This window comes from Ammospiza nelsoni, chromosome 1 (assembly GCF_027579445.1).
Source record: "Ammospiza nelsoni isolate bAmmNel1 chromosome 1, bAmmNel1.pri, whole genome shotgun sequence".
NCBI lineage: Eukaryota > Metazoa > Chordata > Aves > Passeriformes > Passerellidae > Ammospiza > Ammospiza nelsoni.
In genome coordinates this window covers 29,846,582-29,868,078 of record NC_080633.1, presented here as the reverse complement: position 1 = coordinate 29,868,078, position 21,497 = coordinate 29,846,582, and positions in this window count along the sequence as shown.

The window sequence follows — 21,497 nt, the reverse complement described above, 5'->3', positions numbered from 1 at the left end:
CTGAGCTACATAGTTCTGCATGGCACAAATGTCTGAAATTGCGGGGATTTGAAATCCTATTACTTTTTGGGGTAAGTGAGGAAGATGGCTGGATTTTATTTCTTTTGTAACAAAGCCCCTCTTGAACCTAAATACTACACAGTTCTGAAATGCTTATGATGAAATTTATTCTTTGCAGTCTTGTCTATGACTGTGTTTTCCAAAGACTTACCTATTTTGACTTGTTTTGAGTCATGGATATCCCTAAAGGATCACAACTGCAATTCACTTGCATGCTATTAAATCAAGAAGGGTCTCATAATTGCATATAAATACATATAAAAACATTAAAAAATGCATAGGAGGCAGTGAGAGAGGGGAATAAAATGATTTGGTTTTATTTCTCCGTGGATAGGAGGAGAGATGGTCCAACCTTGGTTTATAAGGCAGTCTCCCTAAAATATGCTTTATACTATGGGCTGAGCTCTGCCTGTGTGAATATTTTAGAACTCTCAGTTTGCAACTACCTAGAGGCTCCTGGAAATACTAAAGTCTCATTTTGTTCCTTCAAAGTGGAAAAAGGAGCCTGGCCCAAATTAAGCAAGGAGTGCTGCTCCCAAGACATACCAAGCTTTATGGGACTTCAAGCATAGTATTTCAAACTCTTAATTCAGAAGTATAAGGGAAAGCAATCGCCACTATATTATGCCTCTTTTTCTAAACAATTCAGTATGGTTTCTTTTTGCATAAATGTGATGCAGCTGGTTCTAGTACCATATTTACAGTAAATATCCTTTTTGGTAAACTAAGGGCTTATTGAGGCAGTGCAGTAATAATGTGTTAAAGGATTTAATCCCCTTTTTGAACAGTTACTAAGCAAATTTTTTTTTGAATGAATGATCTGAGCATGTTGGACAAAACTTAGATCAGAAGATCAGAAACAAGCCAATGTTTACGTTTTTGATTCACTGCATATGAAGGAATTGTGGGTTGTGAAGGAATCCTGACTTTGCTTGAATTTAGTGAAGTAAGATCTAAGGAGTCTTCTGTGATGAATTTCTTCAGGAGTTCAAATGAAAATATGGAATTTTCAGCCAGAACCTATTGCTTAAATTTAATGAATTAATTAGACACAGAAAAATGTTAAAATGTATGGAATGAAAAGGAGTTTCTTCCCTGTTTTAACAGTGTTAAGAAAATGGACTTGTGTTATGGTTTGTATCATTGATGCAATCTGTTTTAAACGTCATTGTATCCTGGTTGACTTTTTTTGCATCTTTTTGTATTAAACAATATTCTTCAGTAGAGATGATGGCTGTTACGGTCTGTTTTCTTCAAAGAGATTTCTTGCATACGTCCCACCATGCAGAATCAAGTAAACATGGAAGAAAATGCCTCTAGAACACTTTTCTGTAAGTCTGCTTCTTATCTATAGCCAAATTAATTTATATGGCTTCCTATTAATCGTGTTTGTCACGATTGTTGTCAGTGTAAGTTGAAAACTAATGTTAGCTTACTAGGAGTCTCTAGAATCTTTTAAGGAGACAAAGAGTATACAAAACAAAAAGTTGTGCCCTTAATTAAACAGTTTTTCAGTATGACTCTTTATTGAAATCTCATTGGGGTTTTCAACGTCCTTATGAGGGGAATGGGAGGGGCAGGCACTGATGTCTTATTTCTTGTGACCAGTGACAGGACTTGAGGAAACAGCACATGGAGTGATTCTTGGGATCTCCTGTGCAGAGCCAGGAACTGGACTCAATGATCCCGATGGGTCCCTTCCAACTCAGCATATTCTGTGATTATTGAGTTCACCTTAATTTCTGACATGTCAAGCACTATTTCAAACAGCCTGAGACCAATTTTGGTCCTCAGAATTTAGCTGTCAGATAATGGAATTTTAGCTAGGTTAGATGGCAAAGTGGCATCCTTTCCTGTGTAAGTGTGCGTACATATCCCATTGAAAATGGTCAGCCTATATATTCTTTTATTCCTGCCTCTAATTTGCAGATGACTTCTCTGTCATAATGAAAAAGCTGGTTGTGTGATGTAGGTCTTCTCAGAGAAATTGATGAGCCTCTAGAACCAAGAGTTGTGTCCAGCTGGGCATTTATCCTTCCAGATGAATTAATCAGACAGAAACAAAGGAATTCAAAGCAAGCCTGGAGTTGCCTGTTCAAGTTTTCTTAATAAAATATTCAGTATTTTCAAAGATTGTAAAGTGTTTTTATGAATTTTGCCTTTTTACTCTGGAGCAGTTCATGCTTCAGAAGTTATTGCTACAATGACTAGACACCCTCTTTCAGTTTCCAGCCTGAATTAATTTCTGACCAGTGCCTGCTGTCTTATTATTGTGCCAGTCTTGTCTGTTGGCTTATATAACTATTCTGCTTTCCTGATATTTACTTGACAGCCCCAAATGAGTTTTATAAAGCTGCTCCAGTGGTAGGTTATTAAGTCCTCTGGCTATCCTAGTAAGTTATTTCATACCTGTGCTAGTGATAAAATAATTTTCCTTGAAGAAAAGCTCTATGTAGTTTTGCAGATGAGGCCTCCTAAACCTTGCAAAATTGGACACTAAGAATTTGCTACTTTTCCTCCTTAAAAAACATTGCTCTTGTAGACTCCTGCAGTTTTCTCGTGATTCCAAAGCAACTTTACTGAATCTTTTCCAAATGAAAATTTTAGTTCTTAGCCTTAAATGCGAGTCTTGATATTTTCACTGCTGTGTGTGTGATTTAAATTCACAAATATTCAGTTCTTTCAGTGGGTTTTCTTGTCCTCTTGTATGTTTATGTATGCCTCTTTGGATTGCCAGCAGTGCACTCCCATGTTCTGACCCAGTGCATAAATCAAAATAGTAAACAAAATCAATCCCTTGTGAAATTATTCATAATGCTAATTCCCTCCTGGCCATCTGTTTCAGTTTTGCACACTACTTTCTCCATTTTTACCTTATCTCCATTTTTATGCATTGGGCTTCATGCTAACATATGCTTTATTTAGACATTGTGCTGTTTACTATACCCAACGATAGAATCAGGATGAGCATCTTTCCCCCTGGCAGAAATCTAGAAAAATAATTGAAAATCCACTAGAACACATCTTATGTTCTTAATTATGCCTAGCTTAAGTAGTGCATCAGTTTTCCTATTAGTTGTAGCAGCAGAGGTGAGGTCAGCATTCATGGCTGAGGTAGTTGTGGTTTTGGAATGGGGATTTCACTGGTTTGCCCATAAATAATTTGGGGTTTTGTTTTTAAAATGTCTGGTTTATTTAGCAGTGAGAAAACATTCAAAACACATCTTCTAATTAAAAATTATGCTGAGGCTCTCAACAATATACAGATGTTCCATATTTTGGTCACATATCATCCCAGATTTTGATGGATAGCATAACACTTGACTAAACTGCAAGACTCAGACTATCTTGTCCTATACTGTCTGAGTAGCCAAGTTCAGGGTAAATTGGGTTTTCCTTAATCTGAATAGAATTTTTTGTTGCTGTTTGTTGGTTGTTGAGAGTTATTTTAAGGCAGGAGTGCATCACTGAATGACAGCTTAATAGAAAACCTCCAGAATTTGGAATATTGGCTCTGTCACACCCATAGTGAGTCTGCTTTGTTTTACGGTCATGTCTGTCACAGTGTACAAACAGCTAGTTGGCTTCAGCTTTAGGTCTCTTACCCAAAATCACACATGGAAAAGCACCAAAATTAGGTCTAGCATCTGAAAAGAAAAAATTCTTATTACATCATTCTTCACCTCTGGAATCCAGCACAGTGTCTGTTTGCTTTCTTTATTAATACCTCAGGCATCCCAAGTAATACAAACAGCACTATTCTTGGCCTCATCTAAAAATGATCATTATATCAGGGAGAGCTTCATAGTGGAATCCTGTCTGCAAGGAAGATGCACCTCATGTGGGCCAATGTTCTTAATCCTTCAATCACATAAACCAGCCAGCAGCTCCTCTCACTGGCACAAACAGCATATCCCACCAGGGCAATGAGTCTTTCAGACTCTGAGTTTTCCTGCTTGCAGTTTGACATTAGCATTTGGATTGAGGCAGCTGGATCTGAGCAGGTTCCAGGGCCCATTAAACTTCATCATCTTGAAGTTCACTGGCATCGCTGTTATTTAAAAAAATGAAGCACACATTCCACATGTGCTAAGTATAACTTTCATCACTACAAGTATTTCCATATTCAAAAAATGTGAATTTATATTTGATTTGTGCTTTATGAAAGAAACTACTATACGAAGTTTCCATTTTGGCTGAGTAAGTGCTGTTTAATTTGTAACTTCTCAGAGGATTAATTACAGAAAGAGAAACAATGATGACAAATGGAAGGATTTGTTTATCCAGATTGATTTAAAAATAAACAGGATAATAGGGCGTGCCATTAATCTGAACTGGTACTGAAGGACACAAACCTCTTTTTCTGGGTGGGTATATGGGTCTGGCTAAAGCTAGCATGTCAAAGAAACTCTAGGTAAGATCAATAAGTAAACTTGAAGAATTAAAGAATTCGTTTATGTTTTAGAATATCTGTGACTTGTATACAAGACACAGACACTCTAAAGGTGAAGGTGAAGGTGATTCATTGTATACACAGAATCTGGAGCTCTTCAAAATATTCTGCCCTTTGCACAACCACTTTGGTATTTAAAAACAAGATAAGGCCATGTTTCTATCCACAAAAGGTGTGGCTTTGAATGAAAATATAATTGATGTTGGATGTCACTAGCCGAATCCCAAAAGGACTTTTCAGAGTAACATTTCCATGGATTAAGTTGCAAAAAGCTTAGGTATGATTTATTTATATTGGTAATAATAATAAAAGACAATAATGTTTTTATTCACATCTTTACATTCTACACCATCACCCACCCCAACCTTCCCACCTCCAACCTGGCAAACTGGTTTAACTTCCAGTCACCTTCCTCTTAAACTTTCCCCTGAAAACTGATTATTAATTCTGACTCTTTGTTTTTGGTTTCTTAGCCTGTTCTAATTCATGGCAGTATTTTACCTCTCACCCCAATTCAGTTGGTGTAAGGTTTTTTTATGCAGTAAAGCAAATGCAACTTGTGAATTCTGAACTGGAATTGTGAAAGGTTCCTAAAGGGAGCTTAACAAGTACTTTATTTTTTTAATACAAGAAGTAGTATAAAAACATATTTGCAATGTTAATTTAGAAAATAATGATACAATGAAAATATTAACATTTCTGTGCTGTTCTGGAAATGTATCTATTATAGCTCTGAAGTAGCACATGAAACCCTGAAGGTGAAATAGAAAATGAGACTGACTAAGTCTGGGAGCCCAGCCAACTCCTGATTGCAGGGAGTTTTTATCTAAAGGGGGGTTTGGTGCTGAGTGGACATACTAAACACAGTGACTAGAAAAGGAAAGAATTAATAAATACAGAACGTTCATAAAATTAATCTCAAAGGCAATGGATATTCTTGGGCCATCAGAATTCTTAGTCATTTACACAATCCAATAAGAGAAAAGATATCATATGGAAAAATGTAACATGACTTCTAAAGCATCACAGATATTTGCAATATTCACTTATAAAAGAAGAAGATGAAAGACACCTACTGAATGCATTTTGATATGTGACCAAAGATATGGCACATAAAGATTTTGCACATCAACTGATATTCTTGGATGCAAAAAAGGAATTTTGAATTGGACTTCCTGTGGCACAGGAACTTGGAACAACATGAAAGTAAAAGTTTTGGAGCAGCAGTCCATCTAGAGATAGAAAGTGACATCAGTGAACATGAAGTGGCACACATAAAGGAAAAGGGAAGGTAGGAGGGAGCCATTTTGTGTTCTTACTCTCAACAGGTACAACTGACAAGATGAAGGAGAATGAGACAAAGCAGAGACTGTGCTGAAGCTGTCAGCACAAGTGTTGACAATGAGCCAAATCGTGAAGGTGACTCATTATGAAGACGTAAACAATCCTGGTCGGTGACTCAGTGGTGAGGAAGCTTGGCTAAGACATCTGTAGCCCATATAAAGAAAACAGGATGATGAGATTTCTCTAGGGTACGGTAAGATAAACTATGGGACAATAATACTGCACGTGCCTATGATAGCCTGAAGAAAGTTGGGACATACTTACCCTTTATAGCTCATGAAGGAATGTACATATCACCAACAAAGGAAGCTTTGATTGGCATTTGCCTGGGGAATCTGAGAGCAGTGCTGGAAATGGATATAGTGTGAATCTTCTGAGAGTCTGTGGAGGAAGGAAGAGGGTGGGTGATGAATATCATCATGTAAGGAATGAACTCTGCAATGCAGAGAATATTACACAGTTTGATCTGTTAATTTCTTATGGCTTGGAAACCAGCATCTGTCAAGAAGGTCTATCTCCTTTCCAATTTTAAATATTGCAGTGTGTGCCTGGGTCAGTCCCAACACAGCAAAAAGAACACACATTTTCTAAGAGTTATGGTCCATAGATGATGGGGATGATTTTCAGTGAAAGGCAATTATGCATCTGTATACCACTTAAAGAAGCACACTGAACAAGACAAAAACACTATCACTGATAAAAAAATATGTGGTGTCTAAAACAAAAAACTTTACAGAATTATTAGAATAACTAGAAAGCAAACATATTGCACATTGTTTCAGTCTGCATGAGAAGAGAAAGCTGTAGGTAAATATTTTTAAAAATGACTTAGAGTCTTTATGAATTATATGGTAGTGAAACCCTTCTGTTTGTGGCGTGCTAATGAAAAATCAGGAATCAGTGACCACAGGCAAAAATATAGATTGGCTCTTATCATTATTTGTAGACCCAGGCTTGAAGCAAGACTCCATTTTGATAAATGCTGTGGAAATCTACATCATATCAAAGATCCTTAAAGAATTCTATAAGTTAGAGATGTACACAACTAAGAGTTTAGCACCTCTGTGAAGACTAGCAAACATATAACATCACAGGTATTCTGCAGTAGAGGCCTCAGTGAGATACTACTTTTTGAGTAGTCTGAGAATTATCAGGCAGCATTCTTTGATTCTGAAGGATTTTACTTATTTTCTGTCCCAAGACATCTTTTAGAGAAATATTGCTTCACATTCCACAACTCCTATTTTTCAAAATTGTTCCTCACACTGTTGTCATTCTGTCAGAAACTAATTGACTTTATTCACAGACATTGCTCCTGCAGGAGTGGATTTAGCTGTTGTGTCTGAAGTTTGTGGCCACTGTTGAGGGAAGTGTGTGCGTGGCTCATTCCCACACCTGTTTCCTCTCTGTGTTTCATTGCCAGGGAGGTTCACTGAGGTCTGTGGAGGAGCCTGGGTCAAATGATTCTTCTGTAAAATGTTTCTCTTTATGTCTATCTTCCTCTTTATACACATGAGAAAAAGAGAAAGAAAATACAGTTAGGAAGTCTTTAATGAAGGAAAATAGAATTACAAGAGGTATTTCTCTGCTGAGAGGAGACCTAGTGTTCAGTTATCCCCTTGTCATAACTCTATTTTTTTCTGTTCATTTAAATTGGAATATTTTACAGTTTCTAGGGTACTATTAGGTAAAAAGCTAAAGTTGCAAATGATGCCAAGAATTCCTCTCAAGAGATCAGCAAACGTTACCTTCTTGGCTACTGCAATGAAACCTGAAACTTTTGTTTTGGAGTTGTATTTTACAGAGTCCAATCCTGTTTGGTATTTGATAAATGTATCAAATTGTCAACTAAGCCCCAGCCTTCTGCAGCATTTTCTCCCCATGAATTCCTATTAAAACTAATGCAGGGAGGGTAAGTTTCTGCCCATCATGAATAAGTGCACCAGAGTTTGGTCCTAAATGAACTGGTAGCTATGTACTTGCAATCCTTCCCAGCTGCTGACAAAGACCTGACTGAGCTGACTAAACCAGCAAAGAAACAAAGAACTTAAATTCTCAAGAGCTTGAATCATGTAACATAACTTTAAAGGAAAACATTGCCTGGAGGTTTTGAAGGAACTGGGTAGATTTTGACCACTGTTTCTTAACAAATTTGCCATTGTCTGTACTCTTTCTGCTTTTATAGAACATACGGGTTTCTAAATTATTTTTCAAAATACCTAGATAAAGAGCTACTTTTGGAATTGCAATGCATGCTGCAAAATACCGATAAAATTCTCTCTACCTTGACTCATATGGATTTCAGACGTGGGGTTATTTTGTTGTCAGTTAAACATTTGCAAAAAAATTAATTTGACTAATTTGGCACAGCCTTAAGTTCTCAGTGTCTGAGAATAAAATTAATTGGTCCTAAGTTCTGGAAGACCATCCTGCACTATCTATCCAGTAAAAAGCATTGTCTGGAATGTTATTGCTTTAAGCTGCACGGAACAAAAAAAGCAAAACATCTGGCAGGATTGGGATACCTTAGGAAGGCTTTCTACTTGCGTTCATCCAGCTGGCAGTCAATGCTGTACCACCTGTAAGACCGAAAAAAACCAATGAATGCCCTCATGCATTTTTCCCAAAATAAAATTCCAACAATCTGAGATGATATATTCAAAACAAACTAGGATCATTAGAATTTTCTCTCAAATAAGGTGATAATTGAAAATAGATCCTGGAATAGCGCTGAAGGATGAAAGGCGTCTCATTAAAAATAAAAAGAAGCTACCTTAATTCTAGATTTACTCTTTGTGGTTTTAACTGCTCCCAAACACTGTTTCGGTTGCTTTCTTAATCATGGGAAGCAAATAATTGTTCATCTGCAGAACAGATTCACACTCTTCAATCTAATAATTAAGACCAATTATTTTTTGAAATTCAGGCCCAGGATCTCCAAAGCATCTCAATGGCTTTGCTTTACTTTCAGATAGGCTCCCCAGGTATGTTAATAACAAATGAGAGAAAATATCCAAATCCCTGAATCCCTCCTGAAATCCTCACATCCTATGCACATCTGCTTATCTGTAGAGCAAGAGATGTTCTATTCCCATATACAACAGCATCATGATGGCAACCACACCGGATATGGGGCTGTCATGAGTCACCACGACAGCTTCTCAGGGGGCCCAGACCATGAAGAACCCTCAATAAGCTAAATTAGGGAGCAGTGAGGCAGGACTCTTTAACCCAGCCTGTTGCTATGTTTCCAACAACCCAGAGTGTTTCTATGTTCCATGCACATACTCCTTGTTACTGTGCTGGGCCAGCCACATATTTCACAGTTAGCATCACAGAGGAAGCACGCTTACTAATCGGATGTTGCTCTCTCTGTCCCTCTTGGGTAGCTGGAAAGAAAGAAAGAAAAAAATTATATTGTTAACCCCTCAGAAATTTGAATGCCTGCTTTTAGCAGAGCTTTAGTGGCAATGCATTAAAACCACTAAAAACTATAAAATCATAAACAAATTATAATAAATGAGCCATCCTGGGATTTCAGCTATGGTTCTTTTGTCTGCAGTGTGTTGAAAGGCAGGACCTTGTATGCAGTTAACTTGAAATTTGTTTTTGTTATCAGCTCTGTAATGCCTCCAGTGTTTCTGTCACTCACTATGCTCTCATTTGGACTAACTGGAGAACTCTATCCAGTTTTCAGGATTGTATCAGAGATCTATCAGTTTTAAGACTTTTGCATATCTATAGCCCTTATGACCAGGAAATTAGTATTTTGAGAGCAGATCTTTCCCAGATCATGCAATCTCTATCAGTGTTTAGCGGATGATCCATTTTGCATTGTTTTCATCAATTTTCAACATTTACAAGGCTGTATTTTAAAACATTAGTATTTGTTTCTCTCTTTCCTGGCCCTGAATGCTTGGTTTCTTAACCTCAGTTTTGTTCCAACCTATTTTTGAATCCTTTTGCATATTTCAATGATATATTACTTATGAGATAATATGAACATGTAGAGTTTTAAAAATATCCCCTCTGACTTGTGGGTCACAAGGGGCTTTTTTTGTTTTACTTTTGGAGGGAAGTTTGGGTTGTGTGTTCTATTAACAGCAATTGCCTGAATTGCTGTGCTTTTGCCACATATTGGACTTCACATCGCTAGGCTGACACCTGTTATTTTTTGCAATAGCCACTTCTCACGTTCTTTGAAGTTGTGACAGGTGTTGCAAAACATAGAGGGTTTTTATATCATGTTGGCTTAGTTCTTATTAAAACCAGAAAATATCTTTTTTCAATTACTTTTTGTGCTTGAAAAGGCCTCCTCTTCCCATGGTACAAAGGAAATGGATATTTGTTTCAGGGTTCATATGTTAAAATTAAGAAGAAGCCAGGTCTAATACAAACAGAGAAGTAATGACCCCTACCTTTCTTGTGGTTTATTCCATAAATGAGTTTTTATCACACTGAAACATGAGAGGGGAGACATTTTGTCTTGGTTGAGAGCACTGGTGGACAACAGTCTTTGGGTTAGTAAATATTTTCCATTTCTTTTGCACTGTACAGTTCTGTCACATCTGTCACAGCTCTTGAAAATTCTCCTTGATTAATGCTGAGCCAATGAGATTCAGCTCAGAAACCTTTCAGTGTTTTTCCCCCTTAGCTTATCTCATTTTATTTCAAAATCCGATTGGAAAACACAGTGGAATGAAGATGTTTTGACTCTATTCCTTCCTCCTCATGATTAATAAAGACTGATTTTCTCTCCCTTTTTTGAAATCATTATTTTATTTGCTATACATTTGATAGAAAGAAAAGAGTACTACCTTATGAAGAGGATGGTTATCTGTGGTGTGGAAGAGTTAATAAGAAAAAGTTTCTTACAGATCTGAAGCACAAGTAACCTAGAGGTTCACATCCTTGGCTATAAATTCATAAGCAGATCCTTGGGGACTGAAAGACATATGACTTTTTTCTTTGTGATTTCCTCAGAGTTCTACCCTTAAATCCAGCCTTCTCAGAAGCATGGCCTAATGCTCCCTGGGTGCATTCCCTGGTGCATTTCCCTTCCTTGTAAGTTTTTGAAAAATCATGCCAGATCATGTTGCTGTAACATTTTAACCTTGCTCCACTTGGGAATCAATAGCTTGCTCCAAACACCAGTTGACAGATATTGGTCTTCCTGTTGACTTTCTATTATTATGAATTACTCAGATTTCTGTGATAGCTTTTAGAATAATTTCAGAATAATTTGTAGAACAATTGCATGCCTTGCAACTGCAATTTATGTGAACAGTTATGTTCCCATTTAGCACAGGACTTAAGCATATGCTTTAAGATTTTGCGTTATTCAACAAATTCAGAAAATACTTAAATGTATGTTTAGGTACTTTAGTGAACTAGGGTCTTTGGGTACTATTGCAATTGGTAAATTCCCAGTATATATTTAAAAAATGCAGGATAGTATGTTTAGGTGTTTAGGTAGTACAAAAACTGTCAGTAAAGCTGTTAAATGTTCTCTGCTTCATTTCCTTCTTCCACTTCGTTATATGGCACATATTACAAATGAGGAAAGATACCAGAATTAAAAAAAAATACTGGTCACTTGACCTCATTTCTTTTACAAATTCATATTTTTAAAACTCTAGCCTAATGCTCAATGAACAGTTTTGATCTTTCCTCCCCTGTGGTCAGAGGCAGGACAGAAATGAGTGGCATGAAGCTGTGCAGGGAAGGTTTACACTAGGTATGAGGAAAATGTTCATCACCCAGGCAGTGGTTGGGCACTCAAACAGGCTCCCAGGAGCTGGTCACAGCACCAAACCTGCCAGAATTCAAGGAGGGTTTAGGCAATGCTCTCAGGCACATGGTGTGATTCTTGGGTTATCCTGTGCAAGGCCAGGAGTTGGACTTCCATGACCCTTGTGGATTATCTATGATTCTGCAATATTTTTTAAGCCCATTTGTATTGTTTTTATGGTTGCTTTTTTAATGCTTGAAGCAATTAAGAAAGATGTCATTACTTTCTTCAGTTTTATTTCTGAGTGTTTTGCATAGCAAAGAGCTTTAACTAAAAGCTCACTTCAGGAGCTGTTTGGTGGATTCTCAGGCTGACAGTGCCCAAGGCAATAACTGTACCTCTCAGAGAACGTGCTTGTGTAGCTTTTGGGTTGGAGCTGGGCTGCAGCCAGCTGAGACCAGAGACACAGAGGAATTGAGGGAACTGCTTGCACCTGTCTGCACAGGCATATCTGTAGTTTCACTAGGTATAATTCACCTCACAAGGCTGGAAAAAAGCCCACACATTTTTAAATTCTCACTGGAGCCTTACTTTGAGGACTTAAGTGATAAAGAGGTCTCCTGAGACCTGTATATTCAGTGATAAATTTTACTCATTTATGAATGCATGTACTGTGCCTGCGAGTTTCTCTGAGGTGCTACACGTAGGTACTGCATTTCTCTGATAGCCAAAGCTATTGAAGTCTTAACCAGCTGAAAAACCCTAGATGCCATTTAAACAGATGTTGTACCCTTCATCAATAATGCCTACTGTGTTTTCCATCCACTGAAACTTAAGGTGTTTCCTGCAACAGGTGATATAAAGCAATCACAGATTAGGCTTTCATAAACACATGCAAGAAAAAAATCAACATTTTGACATTAAATATCTTAAATTCTGTGAGAGTATCCGGTGTATTTCCAGAAGGAAAACTTCTCCAAATATGCATTAGCATATTAGGAAAATCATCTTCCTTCAAAATAATCATGTTGGCTCTGAGAACTTTTAAAAAGCAAAGTTATGAAGGCAAAGTTGTATGTAGCTGTTTGGGGTTATTTGAGGGTTTTTGAGCTTCTATTGTAAAATGGTATAACACTGATGTTGTGTTATCTGGTTTTTTTCTGCTTTGGGAAACTGGTTTACATCTACAGCCTCATCAGAGAAAAACAATGTTTTATAATTTAAAGATAGAAACACATTCTTATATTCTTCTTGGGAGTGTACATACCTAATGGTCAAAGTTGGTAGTGTTAAAAGCAGACAGATATTTTTTAAAGTTGATTTTTGTGTGTTTGGATCCCAAAGTTCCTTTAGAAAGATTAGTACTTGTGAAGGAAAAGCTGTGTTTAAAGTTGCCCGTGAACTTAATCCTGTGAAGTGTTGAGCATTTGTAATACCTATTAAAATAAGGAGAATTTCCAGGGTTAGGCTGACATTCATTATGTCAGTTTTCACACTGCACTAAGGTTTTAGTCAGATATAATTTGTAAGTGGAATTTCTCATGAGTGAATTTCTCCTGCACTGTAACCTGTCACTGCAGCCTGGTTGGGATATTCAGCCAGGAGCTGGAGCAATTTCACCTGTGCCTGGAGGCACTTTTATGCATCCAGACAGAAAACCTACTCAGAAAAGTACCTTTAGCTTTGCATGGAAACCAAAACTATTCCAATACAGGAGCCCTTTACTGACACAGGGCATGTATACTGAGAACCATCTTCTGTTCAGGTGTGCAGTGATCTCCTCTGGCTTTTGCTGTCACAACAATGATCCAGCCTTTACAGGCACCTGCTCCTAACCACCACCCATCTACTTCTCATTCCTGGCAGGAGCAAAAGTCTTTGCTCACATGCAGCCTCTACATGAGGAAAACTGCTAAAATAATTACAGGCCACTGAAAGCAGAAGCCTCCTTTTGGAGAGTCAAAAGAAGAAAGGCAGGAACTATTTCAACAGTCTTATCTGTTGTTTCATTAAAAAAAAAAAATTTCAATAAAAGCAGAAATCTCTATACCCCAAAACAGTAGCTAAAAATGAGCAGCTTCTGCTACACCCACTCCGTAATGTTACACAAAGCAAGACCTTGCATTTTGCAAAGTATTATAAGTATAAGGTACCCTTTCATTTAAAACCAAAATTTTCTAAGGCAGTACTTGTTAACAGGAGAAAATGAGAGGGTCTGCAGGGACAGGGAAATATTTTCATGCTGTTTTCATTTTCTAATACAATGCACTAGGAAAAAAAAGGCAGAGGATGACATAATAAATTTGGAATTCCAAGGTCACAAACAGGAATTCAGACAACAAATGGGAGGGTTTAGGAATGTACATTGTAAAATAAATCTATCAAATTTAAAAAGTTAAGATTGAAATGTGGTATTTCCAGGCAGATATTTGTATGGTAAATTCAGCTCTTTCCCTAAAGAATTATTTGATTTTTTTAAAATTTATTTTGTTATAGTCAATGTTGTGAATGCAAATATTAAGAGGTTTATAACAGATTTTTTTTTTCCTCAAAAAATGACCACTGGCCTCTTAATTCAGTTTTGAAGTTCCATATGATACAGTAGAATTTTCTGCATCTGTGTAGGTAGCAGCCAGGGACATATATGTAGCAGTGATAAAACTTTATAGAAAACTACATAACAGGAAACTTTTGAGATGGAATTTTGAAAGTCTTTTCTAGAAGGGATATTAGTAGCATTTTTTTTTTATCTCCCTATGTACCTGGGGTTTTGGCATTAGGATGACCTAAACAAGAGCTGGAACTTCTGCTTCTTTAATGAGATTTTTCAACCTTATTTTTTGTATTAGCTTGCCCAGACTAAAATCATAAAAATCGACTGTACTGTATAAACTATTTACTGTTGTTAAAAAGTGGACTTTTGCTTTGTAGGCTACCGTACCTATTTGTTCCTGTTTCCTTAATATTGTTTTCTCCAGATGTTGGAAGTTAAAACACCCTTGTTATTTTTTCCAGTGTCACTCTTTGTTACTTTCCACAGGCCATGTTCACCAAAGCCAGGCAGCGGAGGAAATAACAGATGTGTTACCCTCAAATTATGGGCACAAAAATAACCTTAATAAAATGGGTATTAAGTGACAGCACTTTGCAAAAATCCAGGTCTAATTTACTCTAGCCTAGAAAGCAATAACTTAAGGGACCTCAGACATGCATCCATGGACTTCAGATAGTTTGCAGCACAGCGACAGTAGCTTGGATGATGACAATCCCAGCTTGCTGTCGATGGTGCATTCCACGAGAGGCTGACAGGGTGTGTTTGTACTAGACACTTTTCTGCCTGTAACCCTATTGTTTGCTTGTAATTAATATTCCATTATGGGCCTTCTAATTCTGCCAGAGAAACCCTCCCTTCTCCTTAATAATAATAGTAGTAACAACATGACTAATAATAAAAAAATCAGCCACATTCTGACTTTGACTGCAGACAAAATTGTCACCCTGGGTTTACTCTCCTTTAACCAGGCCTTTGGTTCCTGCTGTTCACAGAAAGCTGCAGATGGCTGCCTCAGCAGGAAGCCCTTCCCCCTTCCTTAATGGAACTCGTGGGAATGCGGGGATCCTGGAACCAAAGCCCTCCTTCCCTTCCAAACCTCCTCTCCAAACCCCTACTGAGTAAAAGGAAAAAAATCCCCACATCCCTGGAAACATTTTTGCCAGCCTGTTTTTCAGTAAAAACTTAAATTAACCACTTCACTCCTGATTATAATAAAGATTTGTTATTGAAACAGCTTCTCTTTAATGTACTGAATCATTTCCACCCGCTTATTGAAGTTGTCCATTTGGGTTGAATTATAGCGTCCCACTTCCATTATGTAATAATTTCAAATAAATGAAAACAGGTTTGAATTCTCCAACAATTAGCAAAGTTTTAGCACATTCCCCCTCCCCCCACTCCTTCCCAGACACCCCTCAAAAAGTGAGATTAAAAACCTCAAAATTTTGGTGAAGTCGCATCCCAAGTTTTCTTCTCTTGCTAAAGTCTTCTCCCAAATTTCCTCAAAGACGTCATATGGGTTAAGTTACGACTTCCCTTAATATTTATTTTCAAGTGAAAAATAAAAACAGCTTAAGCATTGTGATTTGATATTAGAAATGAAAGAGTTAAATGCCTGAACAAAGCACTCCATTTATAATTTTTGTTAGGAGTTCCACACTGAGCATTAGAGTGAGGTGTGTCTTATAAAGAGGGTGTTTATATTGGATTTGATATAGTTAAGAGATTCAGCTTACATATAATAGTCTCCTCTAAGAAGAAGCATAAACCAGAATGAGTTCAGTGGGATTTGCTGAAGTATAAAGCATAGTATAAAAGTCTAATCTTATAGACTAGTATCAAGCATCGAGGAATTCATCCACTACAGAAAGGGAATGAAAAAAATGGGGCCAAATCTGTAGCTTTAATATTTTGGAGGTCTTAAAGCCTCCGGCAAGGTCCACACTTGCTCTTTTGACTAAAAGTTACAGGAGTGACTCAAGGCAGTTGAAAGGGGTCCATAGTTCAAAGAATTTTATGTACATTTCTTATTAAAAAAAAAAAAAATTAAAAATCACCCATCACATATGTGATGCTCTGACTAATTCAGATGGCTGGCTCAGGCCTGAAGAAAATGTGGAAAAATTACAATGCAGAATGAGAAATAATAGAAATTTCACATAAAATTATCTTCTGTAAAGAAGGTTGCTAGTGTCTATTGCAGAGCCTAATAACCTTCAGTTCAGTATTTGGAAGTTTATAGTAGCTATGTTGCCTAATTAAACAATCGCTGAATACAATAAGGGTTTTGGATTAGAATGGTGAGCAGCCCAACCTAGAAATGTCAGACAAGCCTGTTAATGAAGGCCATCCTGTACAGCTCCACTAATTGAGAAGATGATGGGCAAATGGGGAAGGATGGAGGAAGAACTGTTCAGCATCTGACTTCGGCAGTTTGGCTTCAGTTCCACCTTCAGTGTGATACTGAACGTTTCAGTTTCCCGACGCCCATAGAAAAAGCAAAACCTCTTAAACTGGGATGTTATAAATACTGCAGAAGTAAGGAAATAAAAAGCACACAAAAAAGAATTCTTAAATAGTAAGGACCATATGATGTACCCTGAAGGCCAGCAGGGATTAAAGCAATGGTTTCATTAGCTTTGCAGTAAGAAAAGTTCAGGGAGGACTGTCGAGTGGAAAAATAAATATACATCTGCACTTGAATACTAGTCTAAAAAGAGGAACATATGGTAACCTCTGGGTGCCAGCTTATCTTAATGAAGGTTGCAAAGCCTGCTACATTTGATATAAAGTCTGAATGAAGACATGTAAGTATTGCACAGCTTCCTAGAGCTGATGGTATCACACTCCAGGGTTGTTACTTTTGAGTTCATTTGCTGCCAATAGGGCCATGATTCAAAATACCGTCAAAGGTTGAAAGTTTCCAAAACTGCATCTGTGTATGTAATTGTTAAGGAATCTTTAGAAGTATATATTAGGAATGAGAGGGCTTAACAGGAGGAATGGACAACTTTTGAAAGCAGTTGACACTGCATGTGTCAGCTTGGAAAAAACAAAACCAACATTCCTGCAAAGCTAGTGAGCTCTGTTTGATGACATATATTAGGGCAATGCCAGTAGGAAAACAGGAATGAATAGAAACATCATTAAAAATAGAAGCACTGAAAGGGCAAACAGCAGATTATTCTTTTTATTTGCCAAATATGAACACTATTATCTACCCAATAATAAGAAATAAGTGTCAAGTGATCTCGTCATACTGTATTCTTGTCAAATGGTCAGCATTTGAGCTTCGTGGTTTTCAGAGACAGATTTATTGCCCAAGATGAGGGGAAAGTTCTAGAAAATCCACTCCATAAAAAAATGTTTTTGCGCATGATCTCATTCATTATGACTTTTACTATACAACAGAATGAGAAGCGATCACAGTAGAGATACTTGAAAAGTGAAATTTGACCAAATGTTCCTTAAATATAATAGATAAAACATGAATTGCATTTCAGGAAAGAAAAGTAGTTACCCTGGAAATACTTTAAATGTTTGCATGTGTAATGGCTCTCCAAGACCCAGCACACTAATGATGGGCCATTGCTCTGAGCTGAAAAGGAAATCCATTCCCGTACACTGCCCCTATCCAAGTCCATTAAGAAATAATGGTTAAAAGATGAAAGTCGTGTTAGGGCTTCAGAGAAAATGTTTGGCACACCAGGATGAAAAGTCAACAATCTGCTTTTAACGAGAGACACTGGAAAATCTTTGGTTAACATACCACTGAAAATATTAATTCTCCTTAATGGCAGGATGCAACATAGCTTTTTATAGTTTTTGATCCATGTCATAAATTTGGCCATGACAAAGGGATACTCCAGCTTTAGCTCACTGGCAGAAACATTCACTTTTTCCCAACACTAAAAGGTTAGTCCTTTGGATTCTCTCTAAAGTGCCAAAGGGCCAAATTCTTTGTATGGAAATAAAATTGGAAATAAAATGATTGGCAAAAGAATGAGAGTAAAAAAGAATCATAGTGTGTAAACTGTGGCAGATTTAATTCTGGACTTACTTTTTGCATCCACTGCCTTGCTAAGGGGTGTAAACAAGATAAAAATAGGAACATATATTTTAAAATGAAATGTAAAGGAATGATGACAGTATAAATGTAGATGTTCCAGCTGTTTCCCAACTATTTCTGGTCAATAATATAATGGAAATATATTGGTCAATAATATAATGGAAATGGTCTGTGTGCTTTTTCTCTGTGTAATTGGTTATTATCATGTAGTAAAAGGGGAAGTGTTTCCTTTATCAGTTCTGTGCAATGAAGTTTGGAATCCTTTCTGAATCAGAATCTCTCCTCTGAAACAATGTTTCATTTGTTCAGCTTATGGATTTAGAGGTGCTTGTTTAGTAAAGCTGATGTAAAAACCTGATAATTTATTACTTCAATAGCAAAGGCACCTACAAGCTAATACTACCTTTGGTCCTGGTACAACAGGATCTATTTCCTTTACAATAAATAGAAGTGAACAATAGAAATTACACACTACAGACAAAGTTCTCGTTCAGCCACCTTACAAACACAGTATTGTTCCATAAACAGTAAATTTCCAATACAAAAACCTCAAAGTTTGCAAAGTGTGACTGATTTATGCATAGACTAAATTTCCTGTCTTATGTCTTTGTCTATGACAGGAGTAAGTCTTTATGCTGAATATTACTTTAAAATCTAAAACACTTTACAGAAATATTCTATTCTGTGATCTAGTTTTTAGATCAGGAAGCTTAGACAATCAAAGCAGTTGTGTGCCAGATAGGTGGCTAGAATTAAACTGGGGATTCCATGAATCCCAGCATAATGCTGTAGTAACTTCTCTTTCCTAGTGTTAAGTGTCTGCTGAAATGTCCTTTTTTATATTCTTCCTAAATTGCCCTCTTGGTTTCCTGTCTTGTTTTTTACCCATAGAATTTTATATCCTCCAATTATTTCCAATCAGTGAACTAAATTATCAGCTTTGTTGGTTCCAATCTACCCTGCAATCTGCTGAAAAGTAAAATACATATTTCAGAAACTAAAACTAGAAAGTGACTTGGTAGTAGTCAATGGATTCTGTCCACCCCAGGTCTCCAGCAGGAGCATTATTTGAGACTCCTGTGAACGTGGTTGTTGCTGGAAACCATAAGGATAATTCATGGAAAATCTTACACAATCCTAGAATTTTAACATCTGTGGGTAACTGTCATGATATCAAAAGACATGAATGCCAGTGCCATTGATTAAACCATTCTTTAATTTTTTTTCTTTTACTGCCCTGGGGCTTGGTAGCACCATGTAAGTCAGCTATTTGTGAAGAGACTGTCATCCCCACGTATTAAAAGTCTGGGAATAAAGCAAGCTATCATTTCATGTTTGGTCCTGCGGTCTAATCTTGGTTCTGCCCACTGTTGTTTGGAAAAGGCTAACACTGAGAGGCTTTGTGGTTCTGTACTTAGTATAAAACCCCTCCCTTATTTCTCAAATTATTGGTTCTTAACAATAGGAAAATCCCTGTATTGTACAGAAGTGTGATGAGTAATATCTTGGGTCACTTCTTGTGAAACTTCTTCTCCATATTTCAACTTAAGCACAAAATTATTTGAAATCTTCTGTTCATGTTCATTTCCCCCCGTTATTTTTGTTACGAAGTAGCACAACATTGAAATCCTGAGTGTGGAATAAAGAAATTAAGATTTCCCTATTAAGTAAAGGGAAAGGGGATAACTTTACTAAATTTCTATGCAATATTGAGTTTTGTACGTTTTTCTTTTCAAATCTTCCCTTTTGAGTCCATGAAATTGATTTTTCAAAGCAACATTCTTGGTTTGAGTGGTATTCTCTAAAATTTTCCCTGTGCTTTAAAAAAAAAAGGGGGTGCAAAAGGAAGGGAAGGAAAGAGGGACAAAAAATTTGAAAGATTGAGATGAAAGTAGGATCATTAAACTATTCAATAGTCATAATGTTTACTAATGAAAGTGTTATCCTGTGCTTTGAACAGAGCGGGGAATTTACATGTCTTGTGACCTCCTTGCTAGCTTTCAGCTGACATTTTCTGGAAGTTATGCTGGTGATGCTTGTAAGAGTGAGGGAAGTGCTCCAAGGAGTGAGAATATTATGCAGTAATTAATAAAAGAAGTTGAAAGGTGAGTTGGAGCCTAAGGAGATATCGCCTGTCATGTACTGTTATTTATATGTATTTTTACAGTTAGCAGCACTTCAATCTTCCTGTGACTCCCTGTGATTGCTTTCAAAAAGTTATTGGTTATGAGTCCCTCTCACACTTCAATTGTGACCTTTTTGTGTTTTATCTCCTTAGACTGTTAAAGAAACATAGAAAATTAGATTAAAAACCAAATTAAAATAACTTCAGTGTTTCCGCTGTGAAATCTGTCACATTTCACCAAGTAAATTGCTTTATATGGTACAGTATTTGACTTTTCAGAGAGATTAAAAACTTGAATGATGCCTAACAGTAGTCTGGAAAAAGTTTTCAATGAACAGAAAAGGTCTTAAATCTAGTTTATTTTATTAGTTGTTACTTCCTCGTGTATGTTTTATTTTAACAAATCCCTTTAACAAAGATAGCTAAGGAAACATAAGCATTGTTGTTCTCTCAGAGTAGTGCCAGGCTCTTTGGTCTCTATCCTTGGGCTGGAAAGAGAGGGACGCTACTGAGATTTCAGGTACTCTTTGAAAAATCAAAACAGGTCCTGGAAAACTACAGATGTCCAAAGGGTTTGGAAATCTTCCTCAGTGGATGGGGCCTGTGTGGGATTTCCATTGGCAGCTTCAACTTCTCGAGGTGAAAGTTAAAGCTGAGATTTCAGAGAGAGGAACATTTTAAAAAATGTATTTATTTATCTATTTATTTATTAAAAAATTCTATTTCTTTTCAGTTTAAACAGTGAAATGGGCCACTGGGGTCAACAATCAGCAGGCATGCTTTGGACCTGCCTGGGCATTGTAAACTAGGACAGAGTTTGCCTAAGAACTGACAGACCATCACTGGTTTCACAATCAAATAATTTGCACCTTACTGTTTCAACATCCGTTCAATAACTGTTGAGTTATTGTCTCCTGTTCACAAACACAGACTGGCTAACCTCAAGTGAGCTTTGCCATGTCCATGTTCTCTGGTTTAAAGGAACCAAAATGAAGCCTGCAACCTGCATGACTTCAGAGCAGAGATGGGAGACGAGTGCTCAGGAGCTTTTTGGTGAATTGCGCAGGGACTCTGGCAGAATGTGTTTTAGGGCAAGCAGATTGATCACCCAAAAAATGGAGGAAAGAAAACAACTGTTTTTTACAGTCAGGATCTGTTCTT